The sequence below is a fragment of the Chrysochloris asiatica genome, unplaced genomic scaffold (assembly GCF_000296735.1).
Source record: "Chrysochloris asiatica unplaced genomic scaffold, ChrAsi1.0 scaffold00053, whole genome shotgun sequence".
NCBI classification, from domain to species: domain Eukaryota; kingdom Metazoa; phylum Chordata; class Mammalia; order Afrosoricida; family Chrysochloridae; genus Chrysochloris; species Chrysochloris asiatica.
In genome coordinates this window covers 9,474,573-9,500,442 of record NW_006408571.1, presented here as the reverse complement: position 1 = coordinate 9,500,442, position 25,870 = coordinate 9,474,573, and the positions used below count along the sequence as shown (strand labels likewise).

At 41.1% G+C, this 25,870-nt stretch overlaps 1 pseudogene; it reads left to right on the top strand.

The window, feature by feature from the left end:
• Positions 1-4,101: 4,101 nt before the first annotated feature.
• On the top strand, positions 4,102-4,660 carry LOC102813278 (annotated as a pseudogene).
• Positions 4,661-25,870: the final 21,210 nt, after the last annotated feature.

The following is a 25,870-nucleotide window of genomic DNA, read 5'->3' as shown; positions in this document are numbered from 1 at the left end:
ATCAGGTGGAAGGACTTTACAATCACACTTTTGTTTGAATCTCTCCGCTTTCTTGCCCTGTTTCTCTCACTGCTTACTGATCGCCCTTGGGGAAATGTCCTTAATTTAATAAGCCCCTATCACACAAATCCTAGTCTCAGGGTCTGCTTCTGGGAAACAGTTTCTAAGGCCAACAGAGGGAAGAATTTACCATGTATGTCCTATAGCAATTAACTTCAAAATTCCCCTTAGACATCTCTGTCTGGCCCAGCTTCATTGGCTCATCCCTCTTTCCTTGAATCAATCTCACATCCTCAGCTTCAAAGTTTTAACTTTTTTAAAATTGTGAATTGAGTGATAATTTACATGGGACAACGTCAGCTTTACACCATTGTTTCATTGCAATGATTACAATCTCCTCCATGCATCATCATTCAACAGTATTTGCTTCCATTCCCTCTGTTTTTCTTCTTTTGTTGTTACTGGGGGGTTAGGGATGGGGAGATATGTACACAAAAACACTCAGGAATATATAATAATTTAAACAACCAAAGGACACACGCTGCAAGCCTGCCTCTGGCTGCCAGCACTCAGTCCCTCACTTTCCATGAGTCTAGAGACTCAGCTGCTCTCTCTCTCCATGTCCTCATCTCTGCCTCCATCTCTGGTGTTGCTGCTTCTCTGGATAGGGTCCTGCATTCCACTTGTGCTCTTCTCCCTTGATTATCCTAGGGTCCTCTCTTTCTGGACTGTAAGATTAACTACTCCCCCATTTTTGTTACAGAACTTCTACCTTTAGTTGTGACAATCACAATTAGTCATGATAACAATTACTCACTGTTGAACCGTAAGAATTTTGTCTTCATTTCTTTTCAACAGACCCATCTAGACAGAATGGAAACTATTCAATCGGAACTATATCTTTCCCTGCACATTCTGAAACTAAACTCCCTCTTGAACTTGTAAGCCAATCACTTTGTGCCTTTATCATCCCCTCATTTTAGGTAGCCAATGTCTAAGTTCCCTGTCCCTATCTACCCTGTCTACAGAGGGGGTGTAATTGATATTTGATGTGCAAGACTCCTTCCCTTTCTGTTGGTATTTTGAGTTACTACATCCATACATCCATGAGTATAGGTCAAGTTAATAAAATTTAACTTTTTTTTTTTTTTTCAGAGGCATTCTACTTCAGCATTTTCATCCAAACTGATTTATTCATCACATCAAGGTACAGCAACAACAGAACCTTGGAATCATCAGGGCTTTCTCACTCTCGAAAGCAGCTTAGGGACCATCCATCTTTTATCACAAGAGTGTGTCGATTGGGCTCTCATCCCTTACTCCAAGTAACTTACAAATGATCAAATACTGTGTTCCATGGAGGTACCATGGACTGCCAGAAAAGCAAACTGATCTGTGTTGGGAAAAGTACAGCTGGAATGCTCCTTAGAAGTCAAGATGACCAGACTTCATCTATCATACTTCAGACATATTATCAGGAGGGACCAATCCCTGGAGGAGGACATTATGCTTGGCAAAGTGGAGGGTCAGAGAAAAAGAGGAAGACTCCCAACGAGATGGATTGTCCCAGTGGCAGCAGCAATGGACTCAAGTTTAGCAGCAATTGTGAGGATGGAGCAGAACCCAGTGGTGTTTCGTTCTGTTGTTCATAGGGTCACTGTGGGTCAGAACCGAGTCAACAATACCTAACAACACCATATGCTTCATCGTGAGGAATTGTCTTATCAGTTGGGTTACTGAGTTTTCCCCTCTCATTTTATACACCTCTTATCCATTTATCTATCTAAATAGGGCACTGTAAACATTTCTTACTAGTCTGAGACAAATATTTACCAAGCGTTTGATTTCTCCCTACTTAAAAAATGCCACTGAGATGAAAATGATCAGTGAAATGCTGTTTGGATAGGCGAAGAGCTTTCCAAACAGTAAAGTGTGGAGTAGGAGATAACAAAGAGTTTCCGAAAGTTCTCTGGTTTCCAGACCCCGCAGGTCCATTATGCATGACTTTCCTCGCCACCCAGGCCTGCTTATTTTTACTGCACCAGAATTTCTGCTACAAAAAATTTGATCTACACCTATTGCAAGATGCTTCCAAGACCTTTCACCGGAAGCCGCTGGTTGCTGGTGCAAACTAATGAGTATTTTCTGACACAAAGCCTCCAATTGAGATTATGAAGTAATTTATTAGGCTCCTACTGCAATGAGCACACACAGTTCTGCTTGGAATGGACTAATTAAAAACTTCCCTACCATGTGCAATTTCAATTGCATTGAAAAAAAATGAACACTACCCCGTGGTAATTTTTCATAAGAAGGAAATTATAATGATTTCTAAAAAAAAACAAAAACAAAAAACGTGGGAGCTTTATATTGCTTGAATAGACAAAATCAGCATCTGGGGTTTAGTGTGTGATTCAGGGACGGTTGTCTTTATGTAGAATAGAGCCAGGTTCCCACCTCTAACTCAGGTAGGCTGTTGTCCTTGAGTTCAGCTGACGACAATGTAGAGTCACTGTCACAAGTTCTAAGGAACAACTGAGTTTAGATATAACGGCAACTTTTTGGCAGAGTAGTGGTAACATTTACACAACCCTGAGAGCTTTAGTTGTTCTGGGTTTAGAAGGTTTTCTCCTTTAATAGCTGAATATCTGTCAACTGAGCCCTTTGGATTTTTCCAGACTGCCCTGGAATCTCTCAGGACCACTTAGACAGTTTCAAATTCTCTCTGGTTGTTTCTTGTCACCTTGGCTTGACATCTGGCCTCAGTCTGTGGCCACTTACAATCTGTGTCAAAACTCAGACTGTTAAACACTACCCTGTGTGCTGCTTGACCACAGTGGGAATGTTAAGAACTTTCATCAAGCCTCGAGCCTCCTATTTTTCATTTTCTCACTGTGCCACACAGACACCTCTAGAACTTTCTGCGGCCCTTCCCAGACATGCTTGAGAATCACACTTCAGTGATGCGAAACCAGAAAGTAACCAGTCTTTAGAGAGACTTTACAATCCATGTGTGAACCAGTCAGAAATTTGGGAAATGAACTTTCCATTTTCCACATTATACCTGTCCCTCGCACTTTCAATTGGGGGTGAGGTGGGCTCACTGATGTTTTTTAAGACACATGCCTCTCCTTTCTCCATGGCTAATAAATTCTGCTTGTATGTTAGACTGTTTTATTGGACAGTGTGCTTATTCTGTGACAGTGGTGGGACGCTGGCAACTGTATTAATTTCCCACAGCTTCACTAAGGAAGTTTACTGAAGACTGGGATAGCAAAGAGAATGACACAGAAGTTGGGGACACCTTCCAACTGAGCATCAAGTGTGTCAGGTCTTTTGTCCATGCTCTTCCACAGACATCCCTTCTGGCTAGCCTGTGGCCTTGCTGCTGGACTGGTTTGCTTCCCCTCAAGAGGCGTGTTCTCACTCAATAGGCTCAGACCCCACCTTCACTAATACCCAGGGCACACTCATTTTTCCTCACTTTCACCCTTCCCAAATCATAATCATCTTGGATATGCCTTTAATCATTAATAAAGTCTACCACCACCACCAGTTACTGTGGTGTCAAGTTCAACTCATGGCAACCCTATCATAATAGAGCTGTGCTCTATAGTTCCAAGGAAGTCAATTGCTGATTTTAGGGGACTAGGTCACCAGGTCTTTCTTTCGAGGCTCCTCTGGGTGAACTTGAATCTTTAATCTTTCAGCTAATTGTTAAGTGCCGTGGAGCAGTTTCAACTCATAGTGACCCTATGTAGGTTTCCAAGTAGCAGCTGGTGGGTTCGAACTAATGACCTGGTGGTTGACAGTCCAGTGGTTATCCTACAGCACCACACCAAAAGTTATTCTGGTTTCCATCCAGAGACTCAATAGTCTATATTTTCATAAAGAGCAGTTTAGTTTCTTATTGTCTCCAGAAGTTTTCCATTGAAGTAAATGATCCTAGCTTTACTTTTGCGTAAAAGCTCATTAAAGTTTTCCAGAATAAAAGGAGCATTGTGGGCTTTTGAGGCCGGGGGGTAGATTGCAGGCTGCTGGCGCAACGGCTGAGAAGAACTGCGAGTGGGTTCGGTATCTCTCGTCTGGATTTCCGCAACGATGAGTGCTGCCAGGAAGTCCCACCCGCATGGGGTGAAGCGTTCAGCCTCCCCAGACGACAATCTTGGATCTAGCAATTGGGAGGCAGCAGACTTAGGTAATGAAGAGAGAAAACAAAAGTTCCTGAGACTCATGGGAGCAGGAAAGAAAGAACATACTGGTTGTCTTGTTATAGGAGATCACAAATCAACGTCTCCCTTTCGAACAGGGGAAGAAGACAAGAAAATTAATTAAGAGCTGGAGTCTCAGTATCAGCAAAGTATGGACAGTAAATTATCAGGAAGATATCGACGACATTGTGGACTTGGCTTCAGTGAGGTAGAAGACTATGATGGAGAAGGTGATGTGCCAGGAGATGATGATGATGATGATGATGATGATGAGTCACCTGACCCTGAAAGCCCAGATGACTCTGAAAGTGATTCTGAGTCAGAGAAAGAAGAATCTGCTGAAGAACTACAAGCTCCAGAACACCCTGACGACGTGGAGGATCCCCAAAAACAAGAAGGATGCAAAGAGCAATTATAAAATGATGTTTGTTAAATCCAGTGGTTCATAACTCTCCAAACACTTAAGTCTTTGTATTAAAAGTAAGCCTTATTGTTATAATGCACAGTGGAGGACTGCTTATAGAGCACAGACCTTTGTATTATAATTTTTTTAAAGGCCCTTTTAAAAAATTACAAAGAGTGTTTGCTTTCAGATGCCATGGGTTACACTTTTGTGGGCATGACTATAACCATTTTTGTAAAGAGTAAGAGTTGTATAAATAAGAAATAAATACTGTACTCAGCATCCTTTCATATTTAGCATCATCAGCCCTCTAATCTTACCTTCTTACCCCTTCTAATGCAGTTAGAGGGGCGACACTTTTGAAAGTGGTAAAGTTTTGTGGGTCTTTTGGTTGTGATAGAATTTTATCCTTTTTTGTTTCTTCATGTTTTTCTCTTATAAAAAGTTTATTTGAGACTGTGATATGTTCATGAAAAATGTTCTTTTATTATAAAAAAAAAAAAAAAAAAAGGAGCATTGTGTCCTAAGAGGTGGCTCTCCACCTCCACCTATAAAGGACAAGAAAAATTGTGAGTGGTTTAAAAAACACTCTCCTTTTTCCTTTGAATCTAGTTAAGAGAAACTTTTACATTTACAAAGAGTCATTTCAACAAACACTTATTGAGTCCCACTGTGTGCCAGGCACAGAGCTTACAATTGAGGAGGTAGAGACAAAGAAGACAGAATTCCTGCCCTCAACAAGCTCCTGGTTTAATAGGAATCCCAGTGAAAACAGTTCAATTATATCAGTAGCAAATAGAGACATAAGATTCAATGAAGCAAAGGGGTAAGAGGGTCAGGAGAGGCTTCTAGGAGGAAGATGCACATGAAATTGGTTTTGAAGGTAAGAGTTTACCAAACATACAAAGTGGAAAGAGATTTCAGGCAGAGAAGGCAATAAAGGCAAAGGGTGGCAACAGCTAGTATGAAAAATCGGAACGACTATCAGATTGCTCTCCTGTGGTGGCTGTGATGCTGGAATCTATGCCATTGTCTGATATTGTGCTGGAAGATGAGCCCCTCAGGTTGAAAGACACTCAAAATATAACTGGAAGACCTGCCTCCTCAAAGTCGAGTGACCTTAATGACATGGATGAAGCGAAGTTTTCAGAACCTTCATTTGTTGTTATGGTACAACCCAAAATAAGAAGAGATAGCTGCAAACATCCATTAAAAATCAGAGTATGGAATGTACAAAGTATGAATCCTGGAAAGTTGGAAGTTATAAAAAAATGAAATGGAATATTTGAAGATTGGTACCTTAGGCATCAAGGAGCTCTGGTAGCATAGTGGTTACCAATCGGGCTGTGAACCTCAGGGTCAGCAGTTTGAAACTACCAGCTGTTCCATGGGAGAAAGATGAGGCTTTCTGCTCCCGTAAAGATTTACAGCCTTGGAACCCCTGTATAGGGTCACTATGAGTCGGAACCCACTCCACGGCACATAATAACAACTACCTTAGGCATTAGTGAGTTGAAATGGACTGTTAACTAACATCTTGAATCAGTCAAATATATAGTCGATTATGCTGAGAGTGACAAATTGAAGAGAAACATTGTCTCATCTATTGTCAAAAAGAACATTTCAAGATCTACCCTGAAGTACAACACTTCAGGATAGTGATAGGACAATATCCATACACCTATAAGGAAGACCTGTTAATACGACTATTAATCAAATGTACACATCAAATACTAATGCCAAAGATGAAGAATCTGAAGATTGTCACCAACTTCTGAGGTTTGAAATGGATCAAACATGCAATCAAGATGTATTGATAATTACAAGTAATTGGAATGTATACCTTGGAAACAAAGAAGGATTGGTAGTTGGAAAATATGGCCTTGGTGATAGAAACAATATTGGAGATTTCATTATAGAATGTTACAAGATCAACTATAAATACTTTTTTTTCAACAACATAAGTGGTGCCTATATACATGGACCTCACTATATGGAAAAGACACATTTGTGTAAGAGACAATAGAGAAGCTCATCTCATCAGTCAGAACAAGGCCAGAGGCAGACGGCAGAACAAACCATCATATGCAAGTTCAAGTTAGAGCTGAACAAAATTAAATGATTCCACAAGAGTCAAAGTATGACTTTGAGTCTATCCCACCTGAATTTGGAGACTATCTCAAGAACAGATTTGAAACATTGAACAGTAATGACCAACCACCAGATGAATTGTGGACTGTCATCAAGATGTCATGCATGATGAAATAAAAAAGTCATTTTGAAAAAAGGAAAGAAAGAAAAGAACAAAATGGATGTCAAAAGAGAACATGAACTTGCTCTCTTGAATGTAGAGTAACTAAAGCAAATGGGAGAAAAGATGAAGTGAAAGAACTGAACAGATGATTTCAAAGGGAGACTCAAGAAAACAAAGTAAAGGATTATAATATGAAATGTGTAAAGACCTGTAGTTAGTAAACCATTCAGCATTTCACAAGCTGAAAAAACTGAAGAAAAAGTCAAGCCTCAAGCTGCAATATTGAAGGATTCTATGGAGAAAATCTAGAATGATGAAGGCAGCATCAAAAGAAGATGAAAGGAACACACAGAGTCACAGTACCAAAAAGAAATTGGTTGGTGCTCAAGCATTTCAGAAAGAAGCATAAGATCATGAGCCAATGATATTGAAGGAAAGAGTTTAAGTTGCTTTGAAGGCATCGGTGAATAATAAGGCTCAAGGTATTGATAGAATACCAACTGAGGTACTTCTATAAATGGATGCAGTGCTGGAAGTGCTCACTCATATGTGTGCCAAGAAATTTGGAAGGCCAACAGAATGGAAGAACTCAATATACCTGCTCATTCCAAAGAAAGCAATCCAGTGAAATTCAGAAATGCAAGTAAAATTTTGTTGAAGATGATTCAGAAATTGTTGCAGCCAACATCAACAGGAACTGCCAGAAATTTAAGCCGGATTTAGAAGGGGATGCAGAACAAAGGATATCACTGCTGATGTCAGATGGATCGTGGCTGAAAGCAGAGAATACCATGAAGATGGTTATCTGTACTTTATTGATAATGCAGAGGCATTAAACTGTGTGAATAATAACATTGAGAAGAATGGGATTTCCAGACCATTTATTTGTGCTCATGCAGAACCTATAGGTGTACATAGACCAAGAGTCAGTCATTTGAATAGAACAAGGAAATACTCTACTACATCTTTTAAAATTAGGTAAAGTGTGCGCCAGGTTGTGTTTGTTAACCATACTTTACTCAATCTGCATGCTGAGCAAATAATCCAAGAAGCTGGGCTATAGGAAGAAGAAGATAATATTAGAATTGGAGGAAGATTCATTAGCAACCTGCAATATGCAGATGACATAACCTTGTTGTTGAAAGTGAAAAGGACTTGAAATACTTGCTGATGAAAATAGAGAAGTTCAGGGAAAAATCCATTCTCATTTAATTCCATTTTTTCAAAAAAATTTTAAAATCTCTCATACCGCCAGAATGTATGATGATGGTGAGACTTCATCTCATATACTTTGTACAAGTTTTCAGAAAAGACTAGTTCCTTGAAAAGGCCATCATGCTTGGTAGAGGGTCAGCAAGAAAGAGGAAGACCCTCAATGTGATGAATTGACACAGTAGCTACAGCAAATGAGTTCAAGCATAACAATGCTTATGAGGACGGCACAGGACTGATAGTTTTCATTCTGTTGTGCATGGGTCACTATGATTTGGAACCAACTTGACAACACCTACCAGTGACAGCAAAGATAAGTAGACCTAACTCAAATATCAAGGTGAGAGCATAATTGAAATGTACTTTAGAAAGATCACATGGAGATTGGTTAGCTGGAAACAAGATACATAAACAAGCTGAGAGCTGCTGAGGCTTCAGTGGTGGCTCTGGTACTCACAGAGAGAAAAAAGGTTTTAAGGACTCTTTGGGAACGTCAATCAGTAGAATGTGTTGTCTGATTCAATGAGGAGGGTGAAGAAAAAGGAGCTCAGTGGGATTGCAATGTTTCTGATGTGCAAATGGTGGAGCCACCAACTAAAACTGGGAGTACATGGAGGGGAGAAGGTTGGTGGGCATGGGCATAGGAGGAAGGTAAAGAGAGAGGGCAGAAGAGTTACAAATGTTGGAGTCTGGTTTGGGGCATCATGATTCTCATTTCTTGTCAGACTCCTGAATGTGATGACCAATTAGATGTTGGACATACAGGTCTGAAATTCAGTACTGACATGCAGACTCATGATGTAGATTGTAGGTGGAATTATAATCATGGAAGAGCATTTTAAATTCCAGGAAGAAGTATAAAGGGAGAAGAGAGGAGGGAAAAAAGGAAAGCAGCAGGATCTTGGGTCCTGTCTCCTTGGTTTTCATAATTTTAATGAAGTCTGTGTCACGACAGTTATTTGAAATATTTATAAATAACATATCCATAGGCAAATTCTATTTTTATATATAAATAAAATCAACTTGAAAAACCAAGAAAGCATGTATTAGTGCTCAATATATATATATATATATATATATTTTTTTTTAATGCAAAAGGAGGTTAAAATTCCTTTTACTCAGTTTTACAGTAAGTCCCATGAGAGTAAGCCAATTTTAAATTGCATGAGGGTGGATAGCACAAATAAGTGTTTGATGATCAAGTTGCTGCTTCAGAAGATTAAAAAAAGAACAGCACATATTCTATCCATAGCAGCGAGGTTGGAAGGGGAGTCATACAATTCAGAAGGTGATAGATCCCTTAAGAAGAATGTTTGCTTCCATGAACCCTTTCAATCAAGTAACAATGACACTTCTTCATTCTGAATAGTAGGAAAAATGACCTTGGAGATGTGGAGAAAGAGTGGCGGTGGCAGTAAATTAGGCAAATGTTTCTTTGCAAATTTTTATGAAGCTCAAGTCCACCTTTTCCCCATATTTCTGTACATTGACCCAAATAATGTCTCATGATTCTGGTGTCTCTCAGAAACATGCATTTTTAAAAAATTTAACCAGAGTTGTAACCTAGACTCATGATGAATCCTATAGTGTGAAATGGAGCAACATTTGGTCTTTTAGGGACCTTCTGGTGCTGTGAAGAGCTGAAGTTGGAAAGGTCTTAAGAGGGCATTTCCAGGTGAGACTGGAATTTTCTAGTGTCTGTGATATCTGATTTGGCACCCCACAGTTGCATAGCCTTTCTCATTTAAAATGGCTTCGTTGCTCTAGGCTGGTAATGCCAAACATCTTGTCTGTCCCAGAGCACGGAAAAGAAAGCTGTCTCAACCAGTACTTCTTCAGACAAGAAAGGTCACAATGTGCCACCACTTCCCCAGGCGGTTCTAGTGTGACATGTAAAGTCCATTTTATTTTAACCTTTGAACGTCTGTGGGCCTCCGATTCCCCTGTGGGATAGTCAGAAGTCCAACAGTACCTGCCATCCCTGACAGATCCCTGTGTAGATTACGACAGGCCCCAGAGGCACAGTGGTCCATGGAGGTTTAGGGTGGGATTAGATTTTTGACTGGGCAAACTTTAGGGATCAGCTCTCACAAGGCCAGGAGTTTTAACCAAGTGGCTACTAGTTTTGACAAAAGTTCTGAATTATTGATGAAGAATGGAAGTTTGTTAAAGATTTCCTTTGTATATTAGAACATCCCACAAATTAGATTCTCCTACAAATTGTCCCTTTCATTTTTATGATGGATTTTTTTAAGTGTGAGAAAAAGGGGTCCTATGGCACTTAACAACAATAACAAAAAACTCTTTAGTTGGAAGTGTGGTAGCTCTAGAGGATAAATACTGGACTGTGACCACAAAGTTGGTGGTTTGAGACTACCAGCTGTTCCACTGGAGAAAGATGAGGCTTTCTGCTCCTGCAGAGATTTACAGCCTCAGAAACACTATGCAGGATTTCTAGGAGTTGGAACTGACTGGATAGCACTTCACAACAACTCTTTAGTTATTCTAATAAAAATTGACTACAACTTAAGCTCTATCCTCTCTGAGTAGCCTCTGTAAGCTCCTTCACTAGTCAGTGGCAGATGCGTCTTTCCAGTGACCAGCTCTGGCAGTTCTGGAAACTTCCAAGAGAAGCAGAACTTCACTCATTGTGTGTTGATTTAAGAATGTTTGAAAGACTAAACTTCCAACCCTCTTCAGCATCCCTAGCATGTGCTTGTACACCTCCAGCAGTGGGAAACTCATGATCACCCAGGATAATTCATTTTGATATTTTGTTGTTAAGTGCTGTCAAGTCAGTTCCGACTCATAGCGATTCTGCATGGCGTTTGCAAGGTGAGTTTGAACCACCAACTTTGTGGTTCAAACAGACCTTGTGGTCCATTGCTTACCCTACAATGTCACACCAAGTTCCATTGTTGCTGTGGTTAAGTGCTGTCGAGTCAGTTCCTACTCATAGAGACACTGTATAGGATTTCCTGGAGTGACTGGTGAACTTGAACAACCAACTCTGCAGTTCCAACAACTTTGTTGTCCAGCGCATTAACCCACAGCACCACACCAGAACTCCAGGGCACCATTACACATTGTTTACTTTATTTTATTGTACTAGACCTTTTTCAAATGTTTTTAGTTTCTTTCTCATCAGACCTGGTTCTGCCCACTTGAGCAATATAGAGCAATCCACATCTATTCCTGGGTGATAGTTTTCAATACATGAGGAAAACAATTACTTGTCTTACTTGAGTATTTTCCCAGATATAAAGAATTTTGTTAATTTTTAAAATTACCTTGCAGAATGTTATCTCTATCCACATTCTCATGCATATTTCACTTAAAATCTGTGCCTAGTGAGACTTTCTAAAGTAATAGGATTACTATGTAAACACCAGGAAGCAACCCTTGGTTTTCACGTCTCCATTCTTTGCACAGAAGCCATCTCTCCTTGCTATTGTGTTCCTAATAGTCTCTCTCATTAGACTCCAAGTTCCTCCAGTGAAAGACCTTGCCTGTCTCATCTCATGTCCTCAGTGCACATGGAGGTGCTTGGCTGTTTGCAGTCCCTTTGCTCCTACTGACTTCTGAGGCTTGCTGAGTTACCAGGACAGTGCATCCCTGTGGCCCATTGTGCATCCTCAGGGACTTTGAGCATGCCTTAACATTTCGGTCATTCAGAAGACATTCACAGAGCACTTACAACATTGCCTCTGGGGATTTAGGGTCTTGTGGAGCCCACAGACAAGGAAATAGCAATACAGTACATGGGAAATGTGGGGTGGTATGAGAGAAACAAGGGTCCCTAGGTGGCCCAAACTGTTAAGCATTCGGCTAACTGAAAAGCTGGCAATTTGAATCCAGAGGTGCTTCCGAAAAAGGCCCTGGGGATCTACTTTTAAAAGATCACAGTTAGGGTCACCATGAGTCAGAAGTATAACTGATTTATTTATTTTATGAAAGCAAGCTAGAGGGATTTGGGGGAAGCTTCTTGGAAGAAGTGACATTGCACTGGAGGCCTAAAGGGTGAATAGGAATTAGCCTGGTAGTGAGCAGGAAACAGGGCCTCCCAGCCAATGACAAGTGCCTGAGTGGCTGTCCAGGAAGCAGGTGTGTTTGCGGAGCTGGGAGTGGCATAGACTGGCTGCAATGCACCAGAAGGGTGTCATATGGAGGGCTTCCAATTCTGCCTCTGTTTCCTCCAGCACAAGGCCCCTTTCCACAGCCCAACCCGTCTTTTCCTTAACCAGTGGGCTTCTCAGCTGTGTCTGTTAACTTCAAACCATGTCAGGACGCCTGGCCATGAAGCATTTGACCGCACTGGGCGGAAGACCTGGCTGGAGACCTTCCTTTCATCTTCTTCAGGAATTAGTGACTAAATTCTCTGGGGGCGTTTCAAGCCTTGAACAGAGAGCAGACTAGCCTACCTAGTTTAGAATCAGGGCTCCGATGATTGCAACCATCTCAAAAAGGATTCTGGCTGTTTGTATGAAAAGAATACCTGGGGCCTAAGGGGAGAAAGGTCAGGTAAAGCTAAGAAGGGGCATAGTTGGGGAGGACGCCAAAAGGCTGACCTCTGGTTCCTTTACTCAGTGGCAGATACTTAGCTCAACTGAACAGCTCTGACAAACTTCCAAGAGCATCAGTTAGAAGGTAAGGGTTTGGCATCCCATGGACATATATAATAAGCAGCTCTTTCAGAGATAGGCATTGAAATAGTGTCTGGCAGCAAAAACAATCACCATAATTTCCTGCTTTCTTATGACAAACCATTTCTCCCTTCTCTACTTGGGGACGCCATTCCTGAGTTCTCTTTGGGCTGAATCTGAGGGCTAATTTATTGTTCTGCTTTCAAATCTCCTCCACAGTCTTCATGGCAGAGAAGAGTGGCAGGACCTCTGTAGGTCTGGGCAAAGCCTCCACAAGTGTGAATTTCTTAGTTTCATGTTTACATTTTGTGCAAATCAGTCATTGTTCTTGTTAGGTGCCTTCATGTCTGTCCAAACTCATAGCAACTCTATGCACAATGAAAGGAAGTGCACATAGTCCAACACCATGCTCACAATTGTTGCTCTCTTGTGCCCATGGTAGCTGCTACTGTGTCAGTCTGCCTCACTGAGAATCTGGTGGCACAGCAGCTAAGCACTAAGCTGCTAATCACAAGGTCTGTGATCTGAACCCACTAGCTGCTTTGGTGACCAGGGCAAGATGTGGCAGTCTTCTCCCATAAAGATTGTTGTTAAGTGTCATTGAGTCGGTTCTGACTCATAGTGTCCCTGTATGGGGTTTCCAAGGAGCAGCTGGTGGGTTTCAATCACCGGCCTTGCAGTTAGCAGTCCAGTGCTTATCCTACAGTGCCGTACCAGGACTCTTCCATAAAGAGACTGTCTCATCTACTTGGGACTTGTTATCAACAGGGGTCAGGCCCAGGAGAAGGAAATCATATTTGGTAAAGCAGAACCATTGTGATTCTGTGGACTCCCAACGCATAGCAACCCTGTGGGACAGGTTCTAGTCTGCGTCTGCTATGCATTAGGGTTGACTGGACAATCCTGGAAATCTTTGTAGCAGTTCTAATCTGTTCCACAAGGTTCCCATACATTGGAGTCGACTGGATCACAGTAGTTCTATTTTACCAAGTATGATTTCCTCCTTCAGGGACTGAACCCTCTTGAGGACAAGTCCAAAGTGGGTGAGATGATCTCACCACCCTTGCTTCCAAGGAAGATTCTGACTGTACTTATTTCCAGCCATAGTTGTTAAGCTTTTCTGGTAGTCCGTGATATACTCAATCTTCTTTGCCAACACCGTCATTCAAAGGCATCAGTATTATGTTTTCCATATTCATTTTCCAGATTTTGCATGCATATGAGGTGAATGAAAATATCATGGCTTAGGTCAGGTGTACTGTAGTCATCAACGTGATTATCTTTTGCTTTTAACATTTTAAAGAGATAGTTTGCAGCAGATTTCCCCTGATTTCTTGACTGCTGTTTCCATGGGCATTGATTGCAAGCCAAGTAAAATTAAATCCATGAAAACTTCAATGTTTTCTCCTTTTATCATGATGTTACTTATTGGTTCCATTGTGAGGAATTTTGTTTTCTTTATATATTTGCCCTATAATAAATTCACATTTGCTTTAATAAAAAAGAGTGTTATAAAAACATTTGCCATAGAATATAATTGGCACTTCTAGAATGTATTATGTTTAACCATGTGATTTCTCATGACTCAGGGTATACTCTTGCAACAATTCCCACTTTGAAAAACTGAAGTTTTGAGGTCATACATATTGTTATTAGTGGTTGTTATTAGTTGCCATCAAGTTGGCTCCAACTCATAGTGACCTTGGGTAAAGCAGAACAAAGCATTGTCTGGTTCAGTGCCCTCCTCATGACCATTGTTGTTGTTGTTGTTGTTAGGTGCCATTGAGTCAGTACCAACTCATAATGACCCTATGCACCACAGGACGAAACACTGCCCGATCCTGCCCCAACCTCACAATTATTGCCAAGCTTGAGCCCATTGATGCTGTCACTTTGCCAAACCATCTCGCTGGGGGTCTTCCTCTCTTTCTCTGACCCTCCACCTTACCAAACATGATATTCTTCTCCAGCAACTGGCTTCTCCTGACAATATGTCCAAAGTATGAGAGACGAAGTTTGGCCATCTTGGCCTCCAAGGAGCACTCTGGCTGCACTTCCTCCAACGCACACCTATTGGTTGTTTTGGCAGCCCATGGTACTTTCAATATTCGTCTCCAATACCATAACTCAAATGCATCCATTCTTCCATGGTCTTCCTTATTCACTCCAACTTTCGAATGCATATAAGGTTATTGAAAATACCATGGCTTAGGTCAGGAGCACCTTGATCCTCAAGCTGACATCTTTGCTCTTCAACACTTTAAAAAGGTCTTGTGCAGCAGAATTTGCCAAATGCAATACGTCATTTGATTTCTTGACTGCTGCTTCCATGAGTGTTGATAGTTGATCCAAGAAGATGAAGTCCTTGACAACTTCAATCTTTTCTCTGTTGATACGAATGTTGTTTACTGGTCCAGTGGTGAGGATTTTTGTTTTCTTTAATTTGAGATGCTATCCATTATTGTGTTCGAATCCATTGTTAAGACACTTTTACCAATCCATCTCATTTAGGGTTTCTCTTGTTGTTGTTTTTTGTTTGTTTATTTGTGTTTTTTTTTGACCCTCTACCGAATATGTTGTCCTTCTGAAAGTTAAATTGAACCCTTGAGAAGTCTAGTATGTTTGCTGGTGACCACCTGGGTCTACTTGTTAGTGGAATTGGGGGAAATGCAGCAATGAAGACACAGGCTAACTTTGAACATGTTCCATTGGTACCCATTGACCTTGAGATGAGAGAGAAAAGGAAGAACTTGCTGGTCTGAAGTTTAGGGAGTTGTGTGAACTCCTGAGCCCATGGGCACTGACCTAGCTTTGGGTAACTGGGGCTGAGAGTGACAATGCCAGCTGGTCTGAAGTGCAGGGAGGTGAACCCCAAAACTTGTAGCTGACTAAGGCTAATCTGACCAGACGAAGATAAAGATGTTTGATATTTTGAGCAAGTGTCAATTGCTACAATTTGATTAACTGGATCTTTACTTTTATGGATGCAGTTGCTAAAAATTCCAACCAGAACAGAAGATTCTTCAGATCAAGGAACATGCTTGTCTCCTCAGTGTACTGGGTTGATTTGTTGTTGTTGTTAGGTGCCATCGAGTTGGTACTGACCCATAGCCACCTTATACACAGCAGAATGAAACACTGCCCGATCCTGGGGCCACGTTTGAGTCCATCAATGCTGCCACTTGGTCAATCCATCTTGTTGGCGGTCTTCCTCTCTTCCTCTGACCCTCCACCTTACCAAACATGATATCCTCTACTGGGTTGATAGGAATGGGCAATTTAGACATTGGTGATCAAAAATTGGACTGCTATAAAGGCATGAAGTAGGATAACTGTTATTGATGAGAGGGAACTGTAATCACGGAGATGAAACAAAGTGAATATTTGTTGAATGTAAAGCTGATGATCTTGTCTGTAAACCTTCACTGAATTCACAATAAAAAGTTTAAAAAATAAATGATGTCCTTTTCCAGTGATTGGTCTTTTCTGATGATGTGTCCAAAGTACACAAGACAAAGTCTTGGCTTCTCACTTCTAAGGAACATTCTGGGTGTATTACTTCTATGAATGATTTGGTCATTCTTTCAGCAGTTCACAGTATATTTAATCCTAGTCATCAACAACACAATTTGACACCTCAATTCTTCTCCTTGTCTTCCTTTTTCATCATTCCATGTTCACAGGCAAAATGGGTGATTGAAAAGACCATGGCTTGGATCGGGTGCGCTTTAGTCATCAAAGTGACATCTTCACTCTTTTAAACTTTAAAGGGGTCTTTTGCAGCATATTTGTCCAGTGCAATAAGTCATTTGATTTCTTGAATGCTGCTTCCATGGACAGTGATTGCTGATCCAAGTAGAATAAAATTGTTGACAACTTCATTTTTTTCTCCAACGAATCTGGTTCTTAAGGAGCTCTGGTAGTGTAGTGGTTACAAGTTGGGCTACTAACCTCAAGGTCAGCAGTTTGAAACTACCAGTCATTCTGCAGGAGGTAGATGAGGCTTTCTACTTCTGTAAAGATTTACAGCCTCAGAAACCCTATGCAGGGTTGCTGTGAGTTAGAACCGATGGGGGTACACAGACAACTTAAGGATGCACTACCACTAATCCGGTTCCTAGATATTTAACCTTGGACAGTTATGTTCATGTCTCCAAACCTCAAATTTCTCATCTAAAATGGGAGAAGAGTTAAACCTAAGCATCAGGGTTAGTATGAGGATTAAACAAAATACATTAAGTGACTGGTCCACAGTAGGCGCACAGGAGATGTTAACACATCTCCTGTTATTAGGAAGATCTCTGATAACTTTACAATGTGGAAATATGTGATTCTGGCTCAGCTGATGGAGAGGGTGACCCCACAGCACATTTGCTCCTAAAGGAGTTTTGAATAGAAGCCAAATGTCACTGCTTGATGGCACAGCCGATGAGATTAGCAATTGAAAATACACAGTATGAAGTGGGGAAATGCCATGTGCTTTTAGGCTTCTAGAGGTCCATTTTCTCATTTCTAGGTTTTTCTGCAATGTTAAAAGTGGCAATGGGGTGATGTCCACAATGTTCCGTCTACTACCTGGGTCCCCCTGTCATGTGTCAGCTGTAGATGAGTCACTGGTCAAGACAGGACGTCAGAAGAGCTTTCTGGGTTGAGTTGCCTGACAGTCATCCCTGCTCCCTCCTTACTTTTCAGTCCTGCCACTGAGAGAGATTTAGGTCACGATCACAGCCCAAATGAATGAGTATGCCTCAGGGTATATTACAGACGGCTGGGGGTGTACGGTGGCTCTGGAGGATACACACTGGACTGTGAACCACACATCAGCTGCTAGAGCCCACCAGCCACTCCACAGAAGAGAGATGAGCCTTTTTGCTCCTGCAAAGATTTACAAGCTTCAGAAGTCCTGCACAGGGGTCGGTACGTGGGAACCTACTTGACGGCACTTAACAATAATTATAGAAGTCCTAGGAAATTTGCTTCTAAATTCCTAAATGATTAATGGAATGTCTATCTCCTAGTTAAATGGGTCTTATGATAAATTGTTGTTGTTAAATGCTGTCGAGTTGATTCCGACCCATAGTGACCCTGTATAGGGTTTCCAAGGAGCAGCTGGTGAGCTTGAACCACTGACTTTGAGTTCAAATGACTTTGCAGTCTGACGTATTAGCACACAGTGCCACACAAGGACTCCTGTATGATAAGTAATAGACTGCAAACTATGAGGTTGGAGGTTCAAGCCCATCAGTGACTCTATGGGAGAAAGATGAGGCTTTCTGCACCCACAAAGATTTATAGCCTCAGAAACCCTATGCAGGGTCGCTATGAGTGGGAACCAACCAGATATGGCACTTAACAACAATTACATATGATGCTAACCATTAATACAAAAATGTAAGTATTAACATTATTTCTGAATATTCAGCCACTTTCTGGAAAAAAGCCTTCTAGAAAGATTTGCCAGTCTGCTTCCATAAAGATTTACAACCTTAGGCACCCTATGGAGCAGGTCTATTCTGTCGGATAATGGTGCTGTGAGTCAGAACTAACTGGCAGCAGCAGGTGCGATTTGTTTAAAAATTTTTTTTTAAAATATGTTAAACCTCATCTTTCTCTTGCAGAGTGTCTGGTAGGCTCAAATTGCTAAACTGTGGCTTATAGTCCAGTGCTTATCCTACAAAGTCATGGTGCTCCCCAAGATTTCTCTAATACACCTTGAAGTATACTCATTAGCATATTAGTCTAAGCAGTGGTGGTGGTGGTAGTGTGCCAATGAGTCAGTTCTGACTCATAACAGCTCTGCATAGGGTTTCTGAGGTCATAAATCTGTATGGAAACAGAAAGCCTTATCTTTGTCCTGAAGAACTGTTGGTAGTTTTGAACTGCTGACCATGAGATTAGCAGCCCAAAGCATACCAAAATGCTACCACAGCTCCTTAGTCTAAGCAGTGAACCTAGGCTAAATCTTTGTCATTGCAGGACTGAGAAGTGAGGAGGAAGAAGGGGATGGCTTTCAGGCAACTCTTGGGTCTCAGAGTCCCAGTGTAGCAGAAGGGCAGGTGGAAAGACACACACCTAATGAGGAGAGGGATAAAAGGCAGAATGGAGAGCCAGGTTCAATTCCTGGTCAATCCATTTCATGTGCAGTCTCTTCCCCTCATCTCTCGGTAGAAGCTTGCATGGTGCTATGATGCTAAACAGGCTTTAGTGAGGCTTCCAAACTAACAAAGGCCTGGTAATCTACTTCTGAAAATCTGCCACTGAAAACTCTAATGAATCACAATGATTCCATCAGCAACTGATTATGGGCATGGTACAAGACTGAGCAGCATTTTGTCACATTGTACATGGGGTCACCAGGAATCACCAGCCAACTGGATGACACTAACAGCAACAGGTACACAGGTAAGGGAGCCGTGTTGTCTGGGGCTTCAGGAGATAATATCTGAGCTCAAGGTTCCTATTCAGAAGACCTGGGTAGGACCAGGCATTTAACTCTGCCTCTAGAAATTCTAATGCACAGAGTCATGGTGGAATCTATTGGTAGATTTTTGTACATCTGTTGTAATGTGTTCCTTCTTCTGTGTGGTGAGTCCTTGATGGTAGGGTCTTCAGCATCTTCTCAACATCATCTTTGAGGCAGAAGAATTCATCTAGAGCCTGATTCAAGTTACCTCTTTGGGTGTCTAGATGATGTGGTGAGAAAAACTAACATTCCAGAATTTGGAAGGACTTGATATCATGTATTCATGATGTTAAAAATGCAACTAATACAAATATCTGTAGGTTATACCCTTGATTGAATTATGTTTCCCCAAAACTGTGTGTCAACTTGACTGGGCAATAACTCTCAATGGGTTGGCAGTTAAGTAATGATGCAATTATCTGCCATTTTATGGTCAAATTCAATTATCCTATGTGTTGTAAATCCTCCCCTTTATGTTGTTAATGAGGAAAGATGTTAACTACTGGTTGCAGCTTTAGTCTATTGCTTTACAGATATAGAAGGGATTAAACAAGTAAACAGAGATCAGAACTATCACTAAGAAAGAAATACTGGGAGCGGCATGTGTCATTTGGACCCAGAGTCCTGTATTGTGGACCTCCTAGATGGGAGGAAGAACCTCCTAGATCCTACATGTATGCAACCATTTTAGGAAACCCAGATGGGATGCTGCTGCTTATGCCAAAGCACATGGAGGTCGCCAGGGCATGCTAAGCCCACTGAGAGTCAAAGGAGACAAAGACCTTCTTCAAAAGCTGATAGAGAAAGTTTTTCCCTAGAGTTGGTCCCTAGAATTCAGACTTCATGCCTCCTAAACTGTGAGAGAAAAAATTTCTGTCTGTTAAAGTGGTAGCAGCGCTAAATAACTAAAATAACCCATGTTCTTCTGAAACAACTCTACCACTCTCTTTCGTTCTAAATGTGTATGTGAATCCCTTTTCAGATGTACATTTTATCTTGTTGTTGTTGTTGTTGTTAAGTGCTGTAGAGAATGTTCCGACCCATAGAGACTCTGTATAGGGTTTCTGAGGAGTGGCTGGTGAGCTTGAACCACTGACCTTGCTGTTCATATGGATTTTGCAGTCCAGCACATTAACCCACAGCACCACATGGGGACTCCCACTTCATCTTAGTTTACTGTTATTTCCCTGGTGCTTAAAATATGCCCTTGAGTCACTTTTTAAATTTAAATAAATGCATAGATTAGCTGACTTCTGAATACAAGGGTGTCTCACCCCTGTGGATCCTAAAACAATTTCTAGAAAGGAGGGAAGGGTGAATTTGGTGTAAAACTCAAGAATAAAATGAGTTTAATGAGCCCTAAACTGAGCTGACGTAGTGGTTACGAATCGGGCTGCGAACCTTAAGTTCGGCGGTTCGAAACTACTAGCTGCTCCGCGGGAGAAAGATGAGGCTTTCTACTCCCGTAAGGATTTACATTTCTCCTGAAACAAATTTTGAGAGCATGAAAGTGCGGTTTTTCATGGATTTTTGCATCTGTAGTCTTCTTTCTACCATGACCGCTTTGCTTCTAAGTAGAAACTCCAAAGTGCTGTCATTGTCATTTTTCCTAATGTGTAGAGGGTATAAAATATAACCCTGGTGACACAGTGGTTAGAATGCTCATTGAAAGGTTAGCAGTGGTTCAAACCCACCAGCCATCCCATAAGAGAAAGATGTGGCAGGCTTCTTCTTTAAAGATTTACTGTCTTGTGAACCCGATGGGGCAGCTCTACTCTGTCTGGTCTTGGCACAAATCCTATGCATACCAGAGATGATTTATAGTCTGTTTACCTTGGTGATGGCCAACCATTTTCTGTCTATTCAAAGGAGACCACAATATCCCAGGCTCAGGGCAGGAGGCCATTCCTTCCCTGGAGAAATAGTCCCAGTGTATTCTGGGAGGAGACATCACAGACCACTGCTCAGGGCACCATATAGATCCTGGCAAGGCTATAATCAGCAGAATCCCATCGGTGTTGCTTAACATTGTTACATACTTGGGGGGGGGTCATGCCTGGTGCAACACAAAGGCAATCCAGCCATACCCAGTGAGACAGAAAAGAGTTTTATTCATGTATGCATAAGCAGAAAATGGACAGAGCTTCAAACTCCCTAAATGTCACTTCCAAGATCTTTATTGTTGGGTTTCTAACAGCTGAAGCTGGAGTATCACTTGGTAAAATACCAAGAGCTTCCATGTCTGAAAAGGGGAGAGAGATTTGCATACAAGAGGGCTGGGAATTACACATGAGTGACAAGTTAATCTATGTTTATGCCAAAGAGGTTTTATTTTATTTTTTTTAAATTAATGTTCATAGCAGCTTTATTGTAATAATCCCAAGCTAGAAACAACCAGTGAATAAACTATTTGTGAAATGTTGTCTTTGGTTGCTGTAGAGTATAGTCCTACTCATGTGAGAATAGAACTTTTCAAGATTGTGACCTTTCAGAAGCAGAGCACCAGTCTCTTTTGAGGAAACTTTGAGTGTGTTCAAACTGTCAACCTTTCACCACTTACTTGTGCCATGTAAGAACTCCAACTGGAATACTACCCATAATGAAAACAAACTACTTACATGAAACATCATTGCTGAATCTCAGTATACTGAGTTAAAGTACCCAATCACAAAATAATGCATGTTTATGTCTACGAAATCTTTCTGATTTTCCTCTTTTTTTATTTTGATGTCTTAGGCTGGGTTCTCTAGAGAAGTAAAACTAGTACAGCTTATCTATCTGTCTATCTATCTATCTATCTATCTATCTATCTATCTATCTATCTATCTATCTATCTATCTATAAGGAGAAGTTTAAAATAAGAAAATGGCTAACAGTTGTAGAGATAGGAGAGTCCCAAGTGTGGCCAGGGAAACAAAGATTGGCGGAAAGGCCCGGAAAGCAGGAATCCCACAGAGCACATAGCAGGACCTCAGCACTGGGCAGGGGCAGCAGCAAGGTGACAGGAGACCTGGCCTGGGCAGGTGAGCTTCAGAGCTGGCTGAGTGGAGCACATGAGCCAGAACAACAGGAACAAGCATGTAGGGCCTTCCGTAGGTGTCCAGTTTCCCAGGCACAGTGGGTGGGCAGACCTAGCAGGAAAACACACAGTAGAGCTGGCCAGTGGCTCCTCAGGTTCAAAGAACCAGAGATTGGAGGATGACCCAGATGTGAGATCCAGACCCAGCAGGGAAGAGTAAGTGTCTTTCCTGTATGTCCATTATGTTGGGAGCAGACCACACCCCCAAGGAAACTTCCTTTCAATTGATTGGCTACTCATAACCATTCATCATAGAGGTAACTGTGCCTGCTTATTGCCGATCATCACAGAGTTAACTATCAACTGCCACACAATTGGGAATCCTGGCTCAATCAAGTTGACACAGAACCTTAACTATCACAGCAGGTGTATTATTTTTCTTTGATGTTACCTAGCAATTTATTAATTATTTTCCTGCTTAAAACAGTCTATTTTATCTTGAAATCTGACTTTCTTGCCATTGAAGTTTGGTATCTACACTATTCCCTCTTTCTACTTTTTAGTTGACTTCATTATACATTTATCTCTCTGACTCCTTATTTTCAGTCTTGTAGGTTTGTTTTGGTGTGGCATTGTGGGTTAATGCGCTGGACTGCAGAGTCGGTTTGAACCACAAGGTTGGCAGTTCAAGCTCACCAGTTGCTCCTTGGAAACCCTATGCAGGGTTTCTATGGGTCGGAATCGACTCAACAGCACTTACGAACAACAACAGGTTTGTTTTACTTTAAATAATCCTATCTCTGGATTGAGTTCTGGGTGGTGGTACCATCCATGGCAATTGCAGGTCATCATCTGCTGTCATTGGTTCTCAGTCCAAGGAACACCCTTTATCCATTTTGTAAGGTTTGTCTGGTTGGCACAAATTCCTTTAATTACTGTTTATCAGAAAATGTACTAATTTCACTGTCGTATTTGAGGGACGTCTTCACTGGGTATATGATTGTTGGTTGGCAATCTTTTTCTTTCAGAATTTTGTATCTGTTACTCCATTGCCTTCTTGCCTGCATGGTTTCTGCTGAAAAAATCCAAGCTTAGTCTTATTGGTACTTCTTTGTAGGAAACTTTGTTTTGATCAATCTTCTCTCAGGATTCTTTCTTTGTCTTTGATTTTAGAAAGTTTGATTATGCTATGTCTTGGTAATTTTCTTTTGAGATCTATCCTGTTTGAGGTTTATTCAGCTTTTTGTATGCTTATCCTCTCATTTTTAATGATTTTAGGAAAGTTTTCTTCCAACAACTCCTCAGTAATTGCCTCTGTACTTGTCTCTTCCTTTTCTGGAATTCCTATCACCCATAAATTGTTCTTCTTCATAGTGTCGCACATAACTCTTAGGCTTTCTTCAGATTTTTTCATTATTTTTTTCTGATTTTTCTTCTAGCTTACTAGTAGTATTGAGAGGTTTATCTTCAAGCTCAGTAAATCAGGCTGCCATTGCTTTGCATTTATTCCTTTGCCCTTTCAATCTATTGCCCATTTCAGAGATCTTAGTATTAATCTTCTGGATTTCTAATTGCTGGTTTTGTATTGTTTTAAAATTGCATTTATCTTGTCTGTTCTTGTAGTGTTTTCCTGAATTCTTCTAAAGTTTTTATTGTCTTCTCCTTTTTTCCCTCAATCTTTCTGTTGATCCTTTTGAAGGTACCAAATTATCATGCTTTTGAATTCTTTTTCAGTTAGTTCCATTACCTTTTCTTAGAATCATTTTCTGGCTCTGCATCTTGCTCATTTGTTTGTGCCATTCTCTCTTGTTTCATCAAGTGAGCTAAAATTGTCTGTTGTCTCCAGGGCATTGTGTGGTTGTTATATTTGTAAAACCAAACAGTGCAATTGTTGTACCCAAAGGAGAGAAATCTCCAGGTGGCTCCTGCAATCCAAGAATCTCATGAGGTGGTTGTGGAAGGATTGTAACAGCAGAGTTCCAGGCCCAAGGTGGAGTTCCTATTGGCCTCAGTGTTATCTACGTTCAGGGCACCCAATCCAGAAGTAGTTAGTGGGAACCTTTGATGGAGTTGGTTTCAGTGTCTGTTAGGACAACTGTTAAATGCTGGTCTGGTTGTTCTGAGGGTTTTGCAGTTTGGGAGCTGAGTCCACTTGAGTCTAAGCATTAAAGCAGCACACCAAAGTGGTGCAGTCAGCCCCCACATTATGCTGGGGTGGCTCCCAACCACATGGCTCCGTACTCCTGGGGAGCAGGGTCTGTGCTTGGGGTGTATGAAAGTGGGAGCTGCCCACACTTCTGGTCACCAAGGGAGCATGGGAAAAAAGGAGAAATTGTACCTTGTCTGTTGTCTGCATGAGTCCACTCTGCCAAGTCTCCCCACGGCTGCCAAAGCTGCTCACAAGATGGCTGTGTTGCATCTGGCCAGTTGTTCACCAGTCAGTCTCCCTTTCTTGCTGTCCTTACTTGGCCTTTCCTCCCAGCAAGCATTCCATCCACCTCTCTAACTTTTCTTCTGAAGTTCAGGGTACCAGAATTTTCATCTGTGTCTGTTTTATTTTGTCTCATATATTTGTTGTAGAGGGTCCATGTAGTGCATCTGCCTTGTCCACCATCTTACTGGAAGTCTTGTCGTAGACTTTTACACAAGTCTTTTTTTTTTTTTTTTTTCAGGGATAATTATGACCCATATCTGGTGTCAGCAAAACCATTTTATGTTTTTTTCTCAAAAAGTTATAGTTAATTCTTTTATTTCACTATGAGGAACCTTGGGAAACTCTTTTGAAGGCTATTGTGTATCTTTCAATAGAATGATGGATATCATTTTAGAATTGACTATATGTCAGAACTGACTCAGTGGCAGTGAATTAGTAGTTAGGGAGGGTATTCATTCAACATCTTTGGATCTCAGTTACATAATGTGGACTATTGCATTTGTTGTTTCAGCCTGCCCAGCACAACTGCACCATTCTTTAGATTGGCCCAGCCCACATTCTTTGGAGAAAGGTAGCTCTTTCGTGCCACACTGTTCTGATAAGTCTGCCAATCAAGTACCCTGCTTCCTTTGGATATTGAGTGGGCACATGATCAAACCAGGCCAATTAAGAACTCCTCCATGAATTTGAATTTAAATGCTAAAAGCAAGCAGCTCTTTCTTGTGGAGCTAAACTGGGATTCTATAAGCCTGTAGTTTTCTGCCTGTGGTTGCACCCCCTTCAAGGATAAAACCAATTTGCACTAGGAGAAAATTGGCCTCCATAACATAATGGAAGCAGATGAGAAAGAGAGAAAGTAGCGAGGAAGGAATAAAACAAGCTGATGACCTCATTTAAGTTCTGGGAAGAAGGTTTATCTCTGGATTTCCCAGATACATGAGTCAGTAAATTTCCTTTATTTGCTTAATTTACTTTTTCTACTTAAATTTCCTTTACTTACACAGAGACTTATGATTAGTACTCATCACTGTTAATGGTAAGGCTAATAATACACATTAATGTTTAACAAGCACACGTAATTATAAAATTACTTTGGGATATAATAATAAAGTATCCTTGTCTCCCACTATCTCTTTAATTTACCACACTTAACAACAACAACATCTCTTTAATATTGACCATGGAACTAATTTCTCCCCTGTCATGAGATGAAAATTCAGGCAGCTTCATG